Consider the following 19994-nt stretch of genomic DNA (forward strand, 5'->3'; position numbering starts at 1 on the left):
TATAGCTGAAATGAGGAAATATCATAGTAATATGATAGATGACCCATTTTATGACATGAATGTGAGTAAATCCTAATCGGACGGTAGAGAGAGTGACATTTGTCAAAAGAATTTTAAAGATGTTAAATAATTGGTTTATATAATTTGGTTTGCCGGTTGGATTAAGAACATAAAGACAGCTCTTTGTTAACTAAAATTTTCTTTATTAACTGGAATTTTATGAATCAACTATTACATATGTGGATACTTTTGATATACATTATTATTATTATTATTATTATTATTCAAATATGCTTCAGGGTTTTATTTATTTATAAAAATAGCTAAATTATTATTTAAAGAATGCAATAATTGAGATTTAAATTCATGTATTACTTAAAAATGATGGCATTATTGATGCTGAATAAAGGAGCTTGAAATTATTTAATGAAATAATAATATTAATGACTTTGGAAGTGGGCTCTAATTTGAAATGAGACCACTGAATTTACATTCTTCTATTTCTTTAATCATGTTCATATTAATTCTAATAAAATCCATATGTCTAAATACCAACCCCAAATTCTTTACATTTACTAATAACATTCCAAATCTTAATATAAAGATTAAAATATGTATATTCCTTTTTTGCTTATTAGACTATGATGATGTTGGAGTAGAGGTGATCATGGCCGAGCCTGGTCGGGCCCAGACAAAATTTTAGGCCGTTTTCTAGGCCCGAGCTTGATCCGGCCAGAAATATGGGCCTAAATATATATCCAAACTCGGCCCGAGAAAAAATTGCTAAGCCCGAGCTCGGCCCGGCCCATATATATTTAATATGTACAATATATATATATTTGATTAAAAATAAAAATATATATTTAATATATAATTCGGGCCGGGCCAAAAAAGTTTTGCCCGAAGCCCGGCCTGTTTTCTAAACGGGCCTCATTTTTTTGCCCAAACCCTTATTTCGGGCCTATATTTTTACCCGAACTCTCCCATTTTTCGGGCGGGCTGTCGGGCCTAGCCAGGTAGCCCAACCCATGATCACCTCTATGTTGGAGTGCTTTTCTAAGGAGCCAAAACGCTAAATATATTGTATTACGAGTATTTTATTAAAATAGGCTCAGTTCTAACATTATTTATAGAAGTGGGCCACTTAAAACATTATTTACCGGAATGGGTAAAAAATACAAAACGCTTCCCGTAGGCGTGTTTTTTCTAGGTTTTTTTTTTGGGATATTTGTATGTTAGGGTTTAAGGTTTTAGGAAAAATAAATTAAGGTTTATGGTTTTTGGATTAAAAACCTTAAACCCTAATTTATTTTTTAAAAACCTTAAACCCTAATTTATTTTCCAAAGACCTTAAACCCTAACATACAAATCTCCCAACAAACCCTAGAAAAAACACAGGCAAAAAAGCTCCTTCGAGGAAGCGCTTTTGCCCATGTCAGCAAAAGCGCTTCCTCAAGGGAGCTTTTTTCTGCAATTTTCCCTTAAAACGCGCCTACTTGGAAACGTTTTGTGTTTTTGGCCCATTCCGGTAAATAATATTTTAAGTGGCCTATTTTCGTAAATAATATTGAAAATGGGCCTTTTTTAGTAAAATACTCTTGTACTACATTACCATACTATATAAATTTATTTGGATACCTAATAATTATACTATCTTTTAACTATAAAAAATTGTATTTCTTTAAACGTATTTGGTCGATAAAATATAATTACATCGAAACTTTCTATGTCATCATTTTAATAGTACAAATTGTAATTACAAGTTACAATTACATAATTTATATTTTTAAAAATATTAATTATTATAAAATATTAGTACAATTAAAATTTTCTAAATGAGTAACAAAATTAAAATAAAATCATATGTAATATGTTAGTCCAAGAAAGTAGTCGATAATACGATTACTAATAAAAATAAAAGAAAAATAAACATCATGTGTATTTTTTATCTGATTGCTATAGTTTTCTTTACTTATTGGGTTATTCCCTCTTTAACATTTAACATATACTCGTTTATCATTTGTTAGTCCTTGACCGAGTTCTTTATCATCTGAACTTGAATCTGTATCATGTTGGGGATTGACCCGTATATGTAACAAAGTAGTAAAAGTGAAGAAGAATGAACACAAATATTTTACGTAGAAAACCCTCAAAGAGGGAAAAACCATGGGCAAAGGAAGTATCAACTTTTCACTAAGGGTCTGTTTGATTGGTGTAAAATGTTTTCCGGAAAACATTTTCCGAAATTTCCGGTGTTTGTTTTGTGGAAAATGAATTCCCATAGGAAAACATTTTACAAACACGGGTAAAATCCAAGGCTTTTTTTTGGAAACTGTCTTACCCATTTCTCTACCGTAAGACATTTTCCCTTTCTCCTTTCTCTTCTAAGCAAATTTTCTTCCACATCCTCATCTCCGTTCATCACCTCCCCTCACCATCTCCATTCGTCATCTCCGTCGACCGTCGGCCTTACTTCTATTTTGAAGAAACCCTAAAAAATTGGCAGGCACAGTCAAGAAAAGAAAACCCAGAAGCAGTGGTTCTCTCTCTGTCATCAACAGGTATTTTTTCTGTTAATTTTCACTGATTTGATTAGTGGATCGGGTCTGGTTCTTGCTTTTTTCTTGCTAGATGGTAGCTTGTGCATTGTTGCATAACATCAAGCCTTTTGCCTAGTCTATTGATGAAATCCTTAAGAGATATATTAGGGTAATAAGAATGGCGAATTAGGAAATCTGGGCTCAGTGTTAAAGTTTTACATTTCCTTAAGAATGGCGACAAATCTTTGTAATGTTTCAACACTTGACCATTTTCAATTTAGAGTTTAGAAATTTGTTCACGTTCTTAGATCAGTTCATCTGTTTCTAAAAGAGAACTTGAAGACATGAGATGGGTGATTCAAACGTTCACCTGTGAACTCATTGAAAGTAATCTGAAAGTAAGGATAGACAAAACTAAGCAATCCTTGGGAGTATTTTTCGATATAGCCTCGAAATTGGTATGGGAAATACTGCTTGAAAACTGCCCAAACAAACATTTAAAGTGGCAAATATAGAGCCTAGGTGAGGAATCATGTCTGTAGGGATTTCTTATTGGTTGCTCCTTACAGTTAGTCTGAAAGCAAGAGAGAAATATCAATTCCGTTGACATGGTTACTACTCTATTTCTTGCCAACTGGAATAGCCACCCTTTTAGAAAGAAAGAAAAAACTGATGAAATATTAATGCATATTGGATATTCATGAATATTGATTAACTACTGCAGATATGATGGTGCACAATGGTATTTGTTTCTGTAAATTACTGATTTGCTTCAATTTGTTTCGGTGTTAAATTGTGTACTTGTTATTCGTCTGAAGGTGTCTTGATTCTTTCTCTATTTATGAAGTTTATTTAGAATAGCTTACTGTCCAATGCCTCAAGGAACTTCAGCTTTCTGATTTCAAAATAAAATAAATCTTTATTTTTCGATCTATATATAGTTATATGTTAGATTGGGACCCCTATACCAATATAAGTGCATGCAGACCCACCCTTCATTTTCTCCATTACTTTTTTTATGATGTGGATCGAGAGCTACGCCTATGGGGATCTGCGGTGTGGCGGAGCTAAGCTACCCAAAGATTGTATTTATAGAGGAATGAATGGAGAAAATTTTGGTGTAGAGTAGTCCGTGAACCCTTAATATGCTTTGGGTCGTGTCAGGTTTTGAGATTATTGTAAATATCTACTATATTGATGTAAAATTAAAATAATTTTATACACTTTACAACTTATACTATTACTATTTTAGCATCTTGTTTTATGGTACATTAATATAGATAATCGTGTAAAATTTGAAGTAAATTAATATTATCTACTATATGGAAAAGAAAAAAACTCCAATCGTATATATCATACTTAAATATATCCAATCAAAAACTATATGCATTATATTGATGTTGTAAGATTTGCTAAAATAGAGCTATTTGTACATTATATTATATTTATTTGTTGGGTACATTTTATGTAGGTGAAGAGTTTATTTATTTGTTCTAACTAGAGTTTTTAAGTCATTATGTTTTAAATATTTTTCTATAATTAATTAAGATGTACAACCATTGATTTATTTTTGAGAAACATTAAAATCGAAAAGAATATATCTTTCGGTATACTAACTAGCATAATTGAAAAGACTAGGACAAATTTTCGTTGGTCCAATGTATATAAAAGAAATTTGATGAATGGAAACAAAATGAATGATTTCTTGACTCTTTGTAATGTGATGTATAGATATTGATAGTTTATACTCATTGCAATAAAATATAAAAATTTATTAATATATATTAATATATGTAAAAACAACTTTTCCGAAAATATTTTCGTGAAATTTGCCAAACAAAAGAAAATATTTTACATGATTCAATCAAACACCGTAAAACATTTTCCAAGAAATCATTTTACAGAAAAGTAAAACATTTTCCAGAAATCATTTTACGGAAAACATTTTACTGGCAATCAAACGGACCCTAAATAAGTAAACAAACGATAGTACAATATGGAGAAAATAAATCTAAATGTACTAAACATACATTACCCAAATTCTGAAAACAAAGTCCTAACTTGGGAACAAAATTCTCTCCATAATTACCACAAAACTCTCACCAAAACTCATACGCGATTACATCTTGTCCCCCTCAAAGAAAAGCCCTTTTTTGATTGGCATCTCTAACAGGGATACAATGGCCCCTTTAAATAGGCTTAGATTATAGTTCTACTCATATTAAAATATCCCTGGAATAATTAGAGTCTAATTGGATGAAACAGTCTTGCTTGAAGTCTAAAACGCGGCTGCCAAATAGGAGAACACATCGTGACATCGCAAGTCCCATTCGCTTCGTCACGACGTCATCCATCGCGTAGTCTCGACTAGCCGACGCTCTTCATCTCGACTCCGGGCCTATTTTAACCCTTCTGTGGTTGCTCCTCTATTCTCTTCTAATGTGCTTGCAACGTGTCTAATAAATGTGAGACACACCCCACAGATCTCCACATTGGCTCATATTTAGCCATGCATATTAATCATAGCAACATGTATATTTCACATAATTCCACATATAGCATTATGCATGATATCTATATTTTTTAATCATGCTACTGTTATATTAATTGATATTCAGTTTGCATGTTAAGCATCCCGACTATGTTGATCTTATATTTGATTTGCGTGTTAGGTGTGCCTACTGATAATACTGTTCATATGCCATATCACATGCATAGGGTTGGAATGATTATGAAAGTAGGAAGACTTCACAGTTTTACTACAAAAAGTGGTTTGTCCACAACGATATGAGTGGCTTGTCCATAACGCTAACAAGTGGCTTGACCATAACAATATTGAGTGGCTTGGACACAATGTAAATGAGTAGTTTGACCACACCGTGCAACTTGATTGCTATATTGAGTGGTTTGGTCACAATATGAAATGTTATCAGATGGATGAGTTCTGGGGAACTCTTTATTGGGTCTAAACCGTGCTTGAAAAACTCCTAGTCTTCAAATAAAAGTTGTATAATGCAACAAGGGCTAATAATACCCAAGCAGAAGAAAAAGCATCAACTCTCTCCACTTAACTATAACCTTTTGCGACCAACCTTACCTCAAACACTCTACGAACCATTAGAGTCCTTAAAACCAAAAGGGGATGAGATTCTTCTCTAAATCAGGCACATGCCTGACATCTGACACGACTCTACCTTCAATCAGATTATGTGGATAGCAACGAATCATCATCATTGTGCCACATCAGCTACCTCAGTAATCATCAGAAATTGCCAAAAATTGAAATTTGTGATCCGTCGAACTTCTCGATATCCAAAATTATTGTTGTGTCATCAAACAAGTTGATCTGTGGAAGCTGAATCGTAGCTTTGATACCAATTTGTTGGGGATCGACCCCCATATGCAACAAAGTAGTAAAAGCGGAGAAGAACGAACACAAATATTTTACGTAGAAAACCCTCAAAGAGGGAAAAACCACGGGTAGAGGAGGAATCGACTTCTTACTAAATGAGTAAACAAATAAGAGTACAATATGGAGAAAATAAACCTAAATGTATTAAACATACACAAAATCATTGTTGTGTCATCGAACAAGTCGATCTGCGGAACCTAAATTGTAGCTTTGATACCAATCTTTTAGGGATTGACCTGTATATGCAATGAAGTAGTAAATTTGGAGAAGAACAAACACAAATATTTTACGTAGAAAACCCTGAAAGAGGGAAAAACCACAGGTAGAGGAGGTATCGACTTTTCACTAAATGTGTAAACAAATAAGAGTACAATATGGAGAAAATAAATCTAAATGTACTAAACGTACATTACCCGAAACCCTAAAAATAAAATCTTAACTCGGGAATAAAATTCTCTCCATAATTACCATGAAACTCTCACCAAAACTCATATGTGACTATATCTTGTTGCCGTAAAAGAAAAGCCCTTTTCTAATTGGCATCTCTAGTATGGATACAATGACCCCTTTAAAAAAACTTAGATTAGAGTTCCAATCATACTAAAATATCCCCGGAATAATTAAAGTCTAATTGGGAGAAACAGTTCTGCTTGAAGTCTAAAACGTGGCTGCCAAATAGGAGAACACATCGTGACGTCATAACGTCCCATTCGTGTAATATCCTGAAAATTACTATTGTAATACCCCGAAAATTACTACAGTAAGAAAGTAGGTATCCTTGATAGTAAAATAAGGAAATAAAGTGACAAAAAGGGAAATTTTGAGTTATGGCAACATTGGGAATTATATTATGACATTAATTCAAGAAATGATTAAATCGCAAAAGTGAGAAAAATTTTGTTGCCCAAGAGTAAATACAAAAAATTTGAAAGACCAATAGTGTAAATATTTTAAGGGTGGAATAATATAGAAACTAAGGAAAATGGATGAATTAGGATCAAATTGAAAATGTGAAGAATTTTGAGGGACTAAATCACAATTTTACCAAATTAAGTGATGACTCAAGGATGGAATTTTTAAAGATTATGAAGGGCAAAATGGTCAATTAGAAGAGAGAGAAATCTAGAAGGCAATGATGATGTTGGTGATATTTTAGATTAATTAATTAAATAAATATTAGTTTATTAATATTTTAATTTGATTTTTAAATGATATTTTATTATTTTATTATTATTCTATTTAGTATATATATGGAAGGGAAGATGAATTCATCTTCTTCCATGCAACCAACGTGAGAAGAGAGGAAAAGAAAGAAAGTTTTGCTTTCTTTACAATTTGGTCCTTCCACAAAAAAATTACCATTTTCACTTAGAAATCAAAAGAATTTCCATAGCTTCCAAGAGAGAAAAATAACAAGAAGACAATGGGGAGCTATAATATCAAGTTAGATTCAAGAAATAGAAGCTGGAGGAGTGAGAAAATCAAGTTAAAGATTGAAATCAATAACACAAGGTAAGAACATCTAGATTTCAATATATTTTTAAGTTTGATATTATTGAAAAAGTATGAAAATAATGTTATAGTAGAGTTTTATTATATAAGGTCTTATTTTCTTGATATATTAGTGAAGAAAAATAAGTGAAAGTGATGGGAAATATTATAGAGAAAGGGAATAAGGGAGTTATACACCTAGTAATCAACATTTTGCACTAAAACAGTTTTGGACAGCAGCAGTAGTCTAACTTTGAAAAATCACCATAAATCCTGAAAATTGAATTATAGGATGAAAAAAATATGGAATTAAATCTTATTGAGTCTAGTTTCTCATAGAAGAAATGGTGTAAGCAATGGAATTTTAAATCATGAGTTATAATAAATTTTGTGAGATAAGGTCAGAATGATTTCGGGTTCCCCTGTTCTAACTTTGAAAAATCATAAAAAAATTGGAGAAAAATGATTAGGGGCTTAAATTTATATTTTTAAAATATTTAATGAGTCTATTTTCAATAGAAACAGATGGGAACATTATCCTAATCTTGTACGAGGAGATAATTAATTTTTAGTGAAGAAGGGTCAAAACTATCAGACAGCAGAATAGGGATGAATTTAAAGAATAAACTGTACTTATTGACTAAACCAAAAATTCTGAAAATTTTATGGTAAAAAGATATGTGAGTCTAGTTTTAGAGAAAATTTTCAGATCTTAATTCAGAGTTTTGTATCTCAATATATAAATAATTTTGTGACAATGACTCAAGTGGACAGCTTTGAATGAACAAATAAATAAATAGTGAAATTATAGATAATGTTACATATAAGCATGTTATATACATTAAGGATGTGGAATGGAGAGGAGGAGGAGGAAAATATATGATTATTCAGCTAGCATGAATTTTCATTAAAATGGCTAATTTGCATGTTTTAGGTTCAGGACTAAATTGAATAAAAGTAATATTTTAAGGGTAAATTTGTAAAATGTCAAAAAGTGACCAAATTGCATGAAAAGAATTTTTTATTATTTAAATTAATAAATTGAATGAGATATTAATTTATATCAAGATTGAGTGGAAATTGAGGAAAATAGAAAATTACTAAAATGTCCCTGAATTTTGGTATTTCGCAATTTAATTTGGTAAGTTCATGTAACTTGAATTATATTCTTAGATGATTGAAATATATATATTGGATTGAGAAATTGATTTGAATTGTGAACATGAGAAATTGTGAATTGAATGAAATGGAAATGAAGCTTTGAATTACATGTGTAAATATCGGGTCTCGTAGGCCCTATTTGTTATGAATATAATATTTCGAGGATATGTTGTAAAGAATTATAATTGAACTTTAATAATTTAAAAGTTTTAACTCGGATGAAATTTTGTAAATCGGTTTAACACGTATGCAAATTTATGTCTTCTAGTAATGTCTCGTACCCTATTCCAGCGTCGAATACGGTTAAGGGGTGTTACAATGTGACATCGTCAGATTCGGTCATAACGTTTAGACCGGGTTTGGGGTGTTACAATTCGCCTTGTCATGACATCGTCCATCATGTCGTCCCGACGAGCCGACGCTCCTCGTGCTGACGTCGGGCTTATTTTGACCCTTCTTCGGTTGGTTGTCGATTCTCATTTATGGTGCCTGCAACGTGTCTGATGAATGCGAGGCACACCACATGCATCATTAATAATCAAAGCACAATCAATCAAAGATATGCTTTCCAAAACCAACAATACTATCTCAATCAAATCTCCACATTCCAAGGACATAAATGATTCTCTTGAATCCAATTAAATCTTCAAAAGCCAAAGATTGATTTCCATAAATGGATCATAGTATATTCAATATAACAACACATAAAAAAGTCAAAATATTTTCTTAGTTAAATTGTCAAACCAAAATTTTTGGTTGTAACCATATCAAATTCTCGTACATATTCATGCTTATAAGATACTTTTTATAACATAAACTTGTATAAAAAAATTTTAAAAGTTAAATAATGTATGACTGTTTGGAAAGTCATATGGCAATTGGATTTGGTGTAATTACCCAAATTCTCATCATCCCTAAAAATTGAAAAGTATAATAAGAGATGCTCCAATTATACCCAATTTAGTGAGACCCACTAATTATAATGGTTCCGCAAACATATCACGCTATAAATTAAATACAATTACCAAATTGTGTTTTCCAAACTCTACCTAAATTAACTACTACATATATTTGTAACTGCAATCCTTTAATTTCTGCATGAAAATGTATTAAACGGCGAAAAAATAATACAAATAATTAATGCTATTTTGAATTCTATGGTGGATATCAAGTAATTTTTTATTAGGATAATATTATATTTGGTATCTATATTTTTATAAAATATTTAACGTGGTACTTGCAATTTGAAGATGTTTACTTGAATTCTCAATCTGTGTATAATTATTATTATACCTAGAGTTAACAGAGTTAGTGAATGCTAAACAAATCTATGAAAATTTGACACGTAATTATTTTTTAAAATTACCAAGTTTACGTGAATAATATAACATTTGTTAAAAATAAAATAACAAAATAAAATAAATTAAAACTAATACCAAAACCTAAATCACTTATGGTTAATAAAAGAAATGTAAATACTAAATTTACATAAACAAAAAATCATAGTCTCTCAATAATTTCCCGTTTGAAATCAATATCTTCTACATGTAACTCTAATTGTTCACCTTCTTCTTAGCTTAAGATGAATATCAAACTACACAGTTTTAGATGCGTAGCCCTTAAATAACTTGCTTTTATGCTGCACAAATTTGTGTAACTTGATTTTCTATAAACAACAACTTGATTTTATGCTATACAATTGTAACAAAATTGTTTAGGTATGTCAGTCACTAAATGACTTTATTTTTTTATCGATTTTTAAAATTTGCTTCTAAAAAATTTGGGTTCATCATCTTAAGCCAAAAGAAGGTGAAGTTTTGAAATAAAATTTAGAGAAAATCAAGATCAAAATTTTGCAATTAGAATTTTATGTGGAGAGAATTTGATTTTAAATAGGAAATTTTGGAGAAGATGGTTTTAATATTTATTTTAATGGAGAATATGACGTTTTTGGTTATATAAGTTTGGTTTAGGTATTTGTTTTATTTAGTTTTTAAATAATGTAATTTTATTCATGTGGACTGATGATTTGAGCACATTTTCATATGTCAATTATTTATTAACGATTTAAAAGACACGACAATGTTAATTCCAGATGCCATAATAATATATTAATTGCTAGTTCAATTATCACATTAAATATTATATAAACATTATCCCTAAATCTTTTCATTTCATTGAAGTCAAACTAATATTTTGATTTTTATGATTGGATATTTAAAAGATTTCAACATCTGCATTAGTATATTGAATAGAGTGGATAAAGGGGCATTGAATTTTGAAAGCCACTGATAAAAAATTTCTCAAAAATAAGAATAAGCAATCTTGTTTAATAACAACTCAAAGCATTTACAGGTTTGAATGGACGATGAGATGGATTAGTTTTAGGGTGGGTTTGGATAGACAGCATATTTAGTTGTAGTTAGTATAAAAATAATTATGACAATAACCAAAAAATAACCAACCACATTGTACTACTCATCCAAACCCCTAAACTAAAATTATTTAGTTGAAAGTTGAAGTGAAGTCCATACTCCAAAACGTTTTCTTCAATTTACTTTTCATGCATATTAATATAAAATTATTACTTTTACTAGTATTTTCCAATTTGAGTTGACTAACTAATAATAAATTAGTAAAACGAATTATCGAAGGCTTAAAGGTTGATAACCCTGACACCATGTTTGGTTTGGTGTATTGGCTATGCCAATACACCCCTAATCGGTGGGCCCCACCTAATCCCCCTCTAATCTGCCGTTTGGTTCAATGTATTGCTAATCCCCCTCTAATCCGTTACTTTCCTAATCCCCGAAATTCTCTGTTTTTCAATCCCTGCCTTCTCCTCAGTTTACAGCCGTTTTACATCTCACACCCTAATTTGCCCTCCCAACTTGAAATCCATCTCCAGCCTCTCCCTCCCAACATCAAACAGAACCTGCGAGCGAATTCACCTCCACCCTCAACCGACTCAGGTCTCCGCCCCATTGTTTCGGTAAGTGCTTCTTCACTGTCTCTTTCCATCCCAACTGTTAGGAATTTTTGTTTTGATTTTTACTGGAAAATCCGGCAACTTCGGTTATTCCAACAAAACCAGCCACCAGAAACCTACTAGACCTTGTAAATTTACAGTTTGGTGTGGAAGTTGTGGCTCGTTGGGTATGTTTGAGCCAAAAAATGAATTAGATCCATCTGATGAATAACCTCCATGTTTACCCAGATGTAGAACCTTGATTTGAACGGCCAAAACAAAGTAACAATTCTAGAATTCAACCAGATTTCTGCAATAAAAAAGAAAAAAAACATATACAGGAGGAACGCAAGAGATGTAATGAGAGGTGGACTGTAATTAGTGGTTAGCTCAATACAAAGGCCAATATTTTCAATGAAATTAGCATGAGATTGTTACATTGCCATTTTTAATTTGACATGGAAGATTTTAGGCAAACATATTAGCCTATTCAAAGCCTAAATAGTCTGTGGTTTATTCAGAGTCAACCGTGTTCATGGCACTGCAATCTTACACAACTTGCTGTATTACATAGCTAGATATCGCAAATAAGTAGTAGTAAAGCCAGTAGCTTTCATATAAATGATTCTTTTTCTACTTGGCTAAATGCGATTATTCGAACTCGTGATTTTAGAAGGGTTTTCTATTAAAAGTTTAAGAATCTATGGATGGGGTTTTTTTGCTGAGCCAAAGAAAAAAGAATTGGGATTTTTTGTTTTTCAGTATTTCTTTAATAGCTTAATGCAGTATCTTTGGCTATCAATTTATTCCAAGAAATGGGATTTTTATATTCACTTTCTTCTTTCTATCCAGATGGTCTTTGTGAATTTCTATTTATTTATTTATTTTGGTTATTTTTGTGAGAACTTTGCTATCATTATTACACTGCTCTGTTGAGGTTTACTGGTTTTGCTTTTGTTCCGACCCCTACCGATCGGGTATTTCACTTTCCGCACCACATCACACAAAGATTGTACTCACAAAGGTGTTATTCCCTTGGATGCCTACCGGCTTCTCAAGGCTTTGTCACCCAAAACTATGCCTCTCTAGGAAAACATAAACATTCCTTTTTGTTTTGGATCTCAAGAACCACATTTTATCATGCGATTGATTTTGTTAAATTCAACTATATCTTTTGCTAAAATTACAACCAGATGCGAAATTTCTAAGTCGCTTTCAACTAACAATTTCAGGAAGATATTCTCCCATTGTTTTTCTTTCTAAGCGTATTTACCATGCTTTAGTTATTTTAACGGAAAAATCATATCTCAAGGAGAAGTCTAATTGAAGTTGAAAAGCATTAGAAAATATTGATCATGAAGAATAATTTTTTAATATAATGCATGGCGCGGTAGAAAAATATAACACTAACCAAGCCGATGTGCAATAGGTGGCTAAAATAAGCTTGATCCGCAATATCAACAATACCTTTTCCTAATATTGTGCAAGGCCCGCATTAAGTTCAAAATAACTTTGTCGAGAATAATTTTAACATGGAGCTCGAGAGGAGGAATCAAACATTTGACAAGTCTACCAAAACCAGCGGATCCAACATAACAAGCTCAACCTCAATCAAATTGTAAAATGGCCTTTACGTACTATGCTAATCATGAAGGGCAAGGCAGTAATAAATGAATAATACAAAGTAAACAAGTTCCTTCCTTTTTCCCAATAAAATAAGTAGGCAAACAAGAAGTGAAAATTTCACCCAGCTTAAAAAAAAGTCAAGAACAAGAAAAAAAGTCTAACTGCGTTGCTTTTCTCTTTTGCTCCCTTTCACTTATAGGCCTTTTCATTGCTATATGACTCATCTTTAAGACGTTGCTTTTCTCTTAATTTTATTGTCTTGCTGTTTACCTTCCGTCAGGTGTGAGAAAGTTATCTTATTTCCTTTCGGGAGGAGCTAGAAGGAAAATTCTTTAAAGACAGAAGACCTTTTGATTTGCAAGGTTGGTTTTGCATTTGTTTTCATGATGTTATTCTTTCAATCCATTGTCTCGAGGCTGATTAGCATTTTCATTAGAATATAAGCAAAATATGCTTGATTTTAGTATAAATTCTCAAATAAACATGAAATTAAATATTTTGTATTGTTAGGGGCAGATATTTGTTTCATTGAGCCATTTTCTTAATCTTTTTGTTGCATATGACACATAGATTCCTTTTCCATGATCTTTTAGTTTAGGGTAGAAAACAATAGCAATTAAAAGAATTAGAGCTGAACAAACGAATAAGAAAGATGGAACTCTAGAAAACTTAGGTTATAGAAAACCTCTAACTCTGGAATGTTGAGCCCTGAAAGGTAGAAGTCTTCTGCTTTGGCAAGCTTTGGGTCCTTGCAGAACTTGCCATTAACAAAAACTGCGTAAATGCAAAGAAGAAGTATTATTAAGAGTCGAAACAAATATATTGCAAAGAACACACCACCATCTTTAGTATCATTAATTGCTACACAAAGGTCCTGAAGAGGGCTTGGATCTGAAGCTGAGACAAGTTTAGAAGCCAAAGCCAAGAGCACAAATGCTACAAGGAATTGAACACCTTTCATTGCTGTAAGTACCAAACCTAAGCTCGATTAGATTCTTCTAAGAATTGTTAGTTTATGAGGGGTGAGAAATCTAGTTCGAAAGCATGTCTATTTATAGATTCTAGCCACACTGCAGGTCCATTATCATTTTCATTCTTTAATTCCATTTTTAAAAATGGAAACAGATGAAAGATTTGCCAAGGCTGTAATGAATTACTGTTTTCTAAAGAAATGTGAATGACTCATTCTTCGATCACTATGTCCCATTATACATTGCAATGGAACTGGTCTTCTTTGTTCTCTAAATACTCTATTGACTTAAAAAAAATCCAATTATGGTGTTTCCACTTTCTAGCTTAAGTTTTTGAACTGGATTAGGGTGTCCATGTATATCTTTAGGTTGAACGGTTCATAAAACCACAAGTATTGAATCTTTCTAAGGTCATTTCCTGCAAATACTTCTTAACTCAATCCTGCTATTTTATTTGCAGGAAAGGACCTTAGAAAGATTCAATCCTGCTATTCAATACTTGTTTGAGCCAAAAAATGAATTAGATCCATCTGATGAATAACCTCCATGTTTACCCAGATGTAGAACCTTGATTTGAACGGCCAAAACAAAGTAACAATTCTAGAATTCAACCAGATTTCTGCAATAAAAAAGAAAAAAAAAACATATACAGGAGGAAGGCAAGAGATGTAATGAGAGGTGGACAGTAATTAGTGGTTAGCTCAATACAAAGGCCAATATTTTCAATGAAATTAGCATGAGATTGTTACATTGCCATTTTTAATTTGACATGGAAGATTTTTGGCAAACATATTAGCCTATTCAAAGCCTAAATAGTCTGTGGTTTATTCAGAGTCAACCGTGTTCATGGCACTGCAATCTTACACAACTTGTTGTATTACATAGCTAGATATCACAAATAAGTAGTAGTAAAGCCAGTAGCTTTCATATAAATGATTCTTTTCTCTACTTGGCTAAATGCAGTATTATTCGAACTCGTGATTTTAGAAGGGTTTTCTATTAAAAGTTTAAGAATCTATGGATGGGGTTTTTTTGCTGAGCCAAAGAAAAAAGAATTGGGATTTTTTGTTTTTCAGTATTTCTTTAATAGCTTAATGCAGTATCTTTGGCTATCAATTTATTCCAAGAAATGGGATTTTTATATTCACTTTCTTCTTTCTATCCAGATGGTCTTTGTGAATTTCTATTTATTTATTTATTTTGGTTATTTTTGTGAGAACTTTGCTATCATTATTACACTGCTCTGTTGAGGTTTACTGGTTTTGCTTTTGTTCCGACCCCCGACCGATCGGGTATTTCACTTTCCTGCACCACATCACACAGCATTGTACTCACAGGCGGGTGTTATTCCGTTGGATGCCTACCGGCTTCTCAAGGCTTTGTCACCCACATCACACAGAATTGCTTAGGTGCTCTTGATGGAACCCACATCAAGATTAGGGTGCCAACAGTTGATAAACCTAGATATCGAACCCGAAAAGGTGACATAGCAACAAATATGCTAGGTGTTTGTACACCTGAGATGCAATTTGTTTATGTTCTTCCTGGCTGGGAAGGTTCAGTTGCCGATGGACGGGTGCTTCGAGATGCCATTAGCAGAAGACATGGACTCAAAGTTCCTCACGGTAAAGTGTATAGTTAGATGAATTTGAATTATTCATTAAGATACAACTGTGAGGGATTTAATCATTTTATAAAAAAAAATTTTATAGGTTGTTATTGTCTAGTTGATGCTGGATACACAAATTGTGAGGGATTTCTTGCACCATTTAGAGGACAGCGATATCATCTGAACGAGTGGCGTCGTGGTTATCACCAAGTTCTCCGTAAGAGTTTTTAATATGAAACATGCCTCAAAGACGTAATGTCATTGAAAGATGCTTTGGCTTATTAAAACTTAGATGGGGAATACTTAGGAGTCCATCGTTTTATCCTGTCAGGGTGCACAATAGAATTATTATTGCATGTTGTTTGCTCCATAATTTTATTCGAACCAATATGAGTACTGATCCCATTGAGGCGGAGGTGGGAGAAGGATTACCTACTAATATGGTGGATGACGATGAACCGAATATCACAAATATTCATCCATCGGATGCTTGGGCTACTTAGAGGATGGAACTAGCCAACCAAATGTTCGATGAATGGCAAGCATCTAGAAATTAGTTAGGTTTAGGGACAATTTGAGTTTGAATTGATTTGTTGATGTTATTTTATGTATCTAGTTTATGAAACTTTGGTGGTCTTTGATTACAATTCTGCATTGTACTAAACTTTGTTGAATTATAATTTAATTATCTTTTCATTCAGCATGCTTTATAAATTTAAATTTAGTATTGAACTACCGATATAATATTATAAACTGTTCACCTTTTGATTCATGATATTCAAAATAGTAAATAATGTTAATTTATTTTTTTCTTAAGAACAATATGTCGTGTTCCAAAGAACGGTGCTTCTTCTCAAGCTTCTCGAGGAAGCAAAAGAAAATGGGTTCCGAAGAGGATGCACCTTGGTTTCTTGCATGGTGGATTTGCACAATGTAGGAACATTTAATGTCGATACCGAGTTCAAAGCCGCTTATTTGAACGAGCTAGAGAAAATGCTAGAAAAGGCTTTACCAAGAGCAATGTTGAAGGCGAGACCAAATATTGAATCTCGGATTAGGTGCCTAAAAGGAATGGTCATTGCTCACGACATGCTTAATGGTCGAACAACAATGTTTTGGTTGGGACGAGCATAGGCACTCGTTGTTGTCAAGATGCGATTTAGAATCCTATGTTAAGGTAAAATGTATTTCAAGTATTTATTTGTTTTTACAAAACTTATAACTAATATGATTTCCTCGTTTTTTTTTTAGAGTCACAAAGAAGCCTCTCAGTTCAGACATCGTTCTTTCCCTTACTACGACCAGCTAACTGCCATAAACACAAGAGATCGGCGATCGGAAAGACGCTCAAACAAACTTGATGTTCTTGAAGAAATACATGCCGAGGATGAACGTACTACAGATATGAATGAAGAGAGAAACACATTCTATGACTGCGAAGCTGACGTCTCTTTAGACGACATGGATGTTTTTGGTACGGATCCCGAGGAGATAGAGACCAAGGGGGTTCCTCATCTTCAAACAAGAGAAAGAAGAAATCTGATGCTCGTGATAATGTGTATTCTTCATTTGAGGAGGCTGCCACCTTGTTGGGGGAAAAAATCCAGGCTGTTGGCGATAAAATCAGTAGGAGTATTGCCTCCGAGGTGGTAGTTCAGCAGAAGTCAGAAGAGAAGATGGAAGAGAAAGCTTCAAATTTATAGTCAGCCTTATGGTCAATTGAAGGTTTAACCGACGATCGCAGTATGATGCTTTGAGTAAAATTTCGATCATCCAAATCAAATGATCGTTTTCTTTAGTTTACCTTCATTGTCTGATTGGAATGGGTCAAGATTTCTTTCTCACCATTAAATATCAATGTTCAAACTTTTGATGTTGTAAAACTATATAACATATGGATTATGATGTACAATTTCATTTTCATCTAACTTTTCTTAGTATAAGTTAATTATGTTTATGCGAAAATAATTCTCAAGTTATATATTGATTTTAGTAAATTCATAAGAACATTTTATGAAATTATATTTAATAATAATTATTTTAAATTGTATTAAATCAAATATTTTAATTAAAATATATTTAATATTAATTATTTCAAATTTTTATTTAGTATCATATATTATGATTTGAGTAAATTCATATAAGAATATGAATTATTAAGAATTTTATTAAATTATATACCAAAATTATAATGTATTTAATAATAATTATGTTTAAATATGATTAAATTATTTATTATTGATATTAATAATCTTATTAAAATTTAAATAACAATAACAATAATAATTTACCAAAACAAATTTCTGCTAATTATAAGAATTTTATTAAATTATATATTTTAATTAAAATATATTTAATAATAATTATGTTTAAATATGATTAAAATATTTATTACTGATAATAATAATCTTATTAAAATTTAAATAACATTAACAATAATCATTTACCAAAACAATTTTCTGCTAATTATAAGAATTTTATTAAATTATATATTTTAATTAAAATATATTTAATTATAATTATGTTTAAATATGATTAAAATATTTATTATCGATAATAATAATCTTATTAAAATTTAAATAACAATAACAATAATCATTTACCAAAACAATTTTATGCTAAGGGTATTCTAGTCATTTTAGTTTTTCCATTATGCTATTACACCTCTATTCCATTAAACCAAACACAAGATTACTATTACGCCTCTATTCCATTACATTCAACCAAACAGTGGATTAGCTATTACACCTCTAATCCAATACACCTCTAATCTAATACACCTCTAATCCAATACAGCGAACCAACGCACCCTGAAATTTGACCAAAAGAATTAATTAAGCTCATTTGAGAAAAACACACTCAATTAATCTTTTAAATGTTATAAATTAATTAATTAAAATTTTTAACCACCCATTTTCGTCTTTAATCGTTTAAAAGCTAAGGTAATGGTTGGCGGTACATATCAGTAAAAAATAATTAATTTTTTAAAATAAAACTTATTTTAAATTATTTAAAAATTTTAAGGCATACTTGATGTAATTTTAATTTATAAAAAAATATTTTTTTGAAAAAATAGAAATTTGTAAAGTATTATTACTAAAAGTTATAAAATATTAAATAAATTTGGATGAATTTGAACATAACAACAATATTTTAAAAATCCTCAAATTTTTTCAAAAAACAAACAATTAAATCCCACTTTTTTTTACACTCAATTGAGCATTTAAATTTTAAAATGTATCAAAATACTCTCAAACTTCTTCAAGAAATGCAATTAAACCCTTATTTTCTTTCCCACTCAATTGGGTACTTGAACTTTCAAAATACATCAAAAGATCTTAATTTTTTCAAAAAACAATATTTGTAAAGTTATTTAATATTTTTATAATATTTTACAAATTTTAATTTTTAAAATTTAAAAATTACATTCAAAATTAACCTAGACAAATGATTGTCCAGTTCAAATGATCTTAGACAACTATTTGTCCAACTTCATTCTAGAATTATAATTTTTAAATAATTTAAAATATTTTTATTTTTGAATTTTTATTATTGCTTGACCTGAATGAACACCAAGGTGATATATTTATACACAAATAGATCAGCTAGATATGCAAACTGTTTAACAGAAATAGTTGTAACAAACTAACAGCTTTACAACCTCTAATATTCACCTAACTACCCAAATTCTGAAACTCGAAGAAGGTGTCGAAGGCGAAAAAATTTAGAGGCAAACAATGGCTTAGTAAGAACATCTGCGACTTGATCGCAGGTAGGAACCTCGCCAACTATAAGGGAACCATTTGCGACTTTCTCTCGAACAAAGAACAGGTCAAGCTCAACATGTTTGAATTTTGAATGTAGAACAGGATTTGCCACAACTGCAACTGCACTAGAGTTATCACACCAAATGGTCGGTGTATCAACAGACTCACACCAAAGTTCTTTCAACAAAGATTCTAACCATGTAACATCATCAGCTGCAACAGCTAACCCACGATATTCAGCTTTAGCCGTGGATTGAGACACAACTTGCTGCTTCTTGGAACATCAAGAGACATGATTGCCGCCAAAATACACATAATACCTGGTAGTGGAACGACGATCATCAAAATCGAGCCCCCAATTCACATCTACATAGCCTACCAGAGACAACCTAGCAGACGATCGTAAATGTCATCCATAGTCAACAATGGCACGGAGATAGCGCAAGATG

This window comes from Gossypium raimondii, chromosome 6 (genome assembly GCF_025698545.1).
Source record: "Gossypium raimondii isolate GPD5lz chromosome 6, ASM2569854v1, whole genome shotgun sequence".
NCBI classification, from domain to species: Eukaryota; Viridiplantae; Streptophyta; class Magnoliopsida; order Malvales; family Malvaceae; genus Gossypium; species Gossypium raimondii.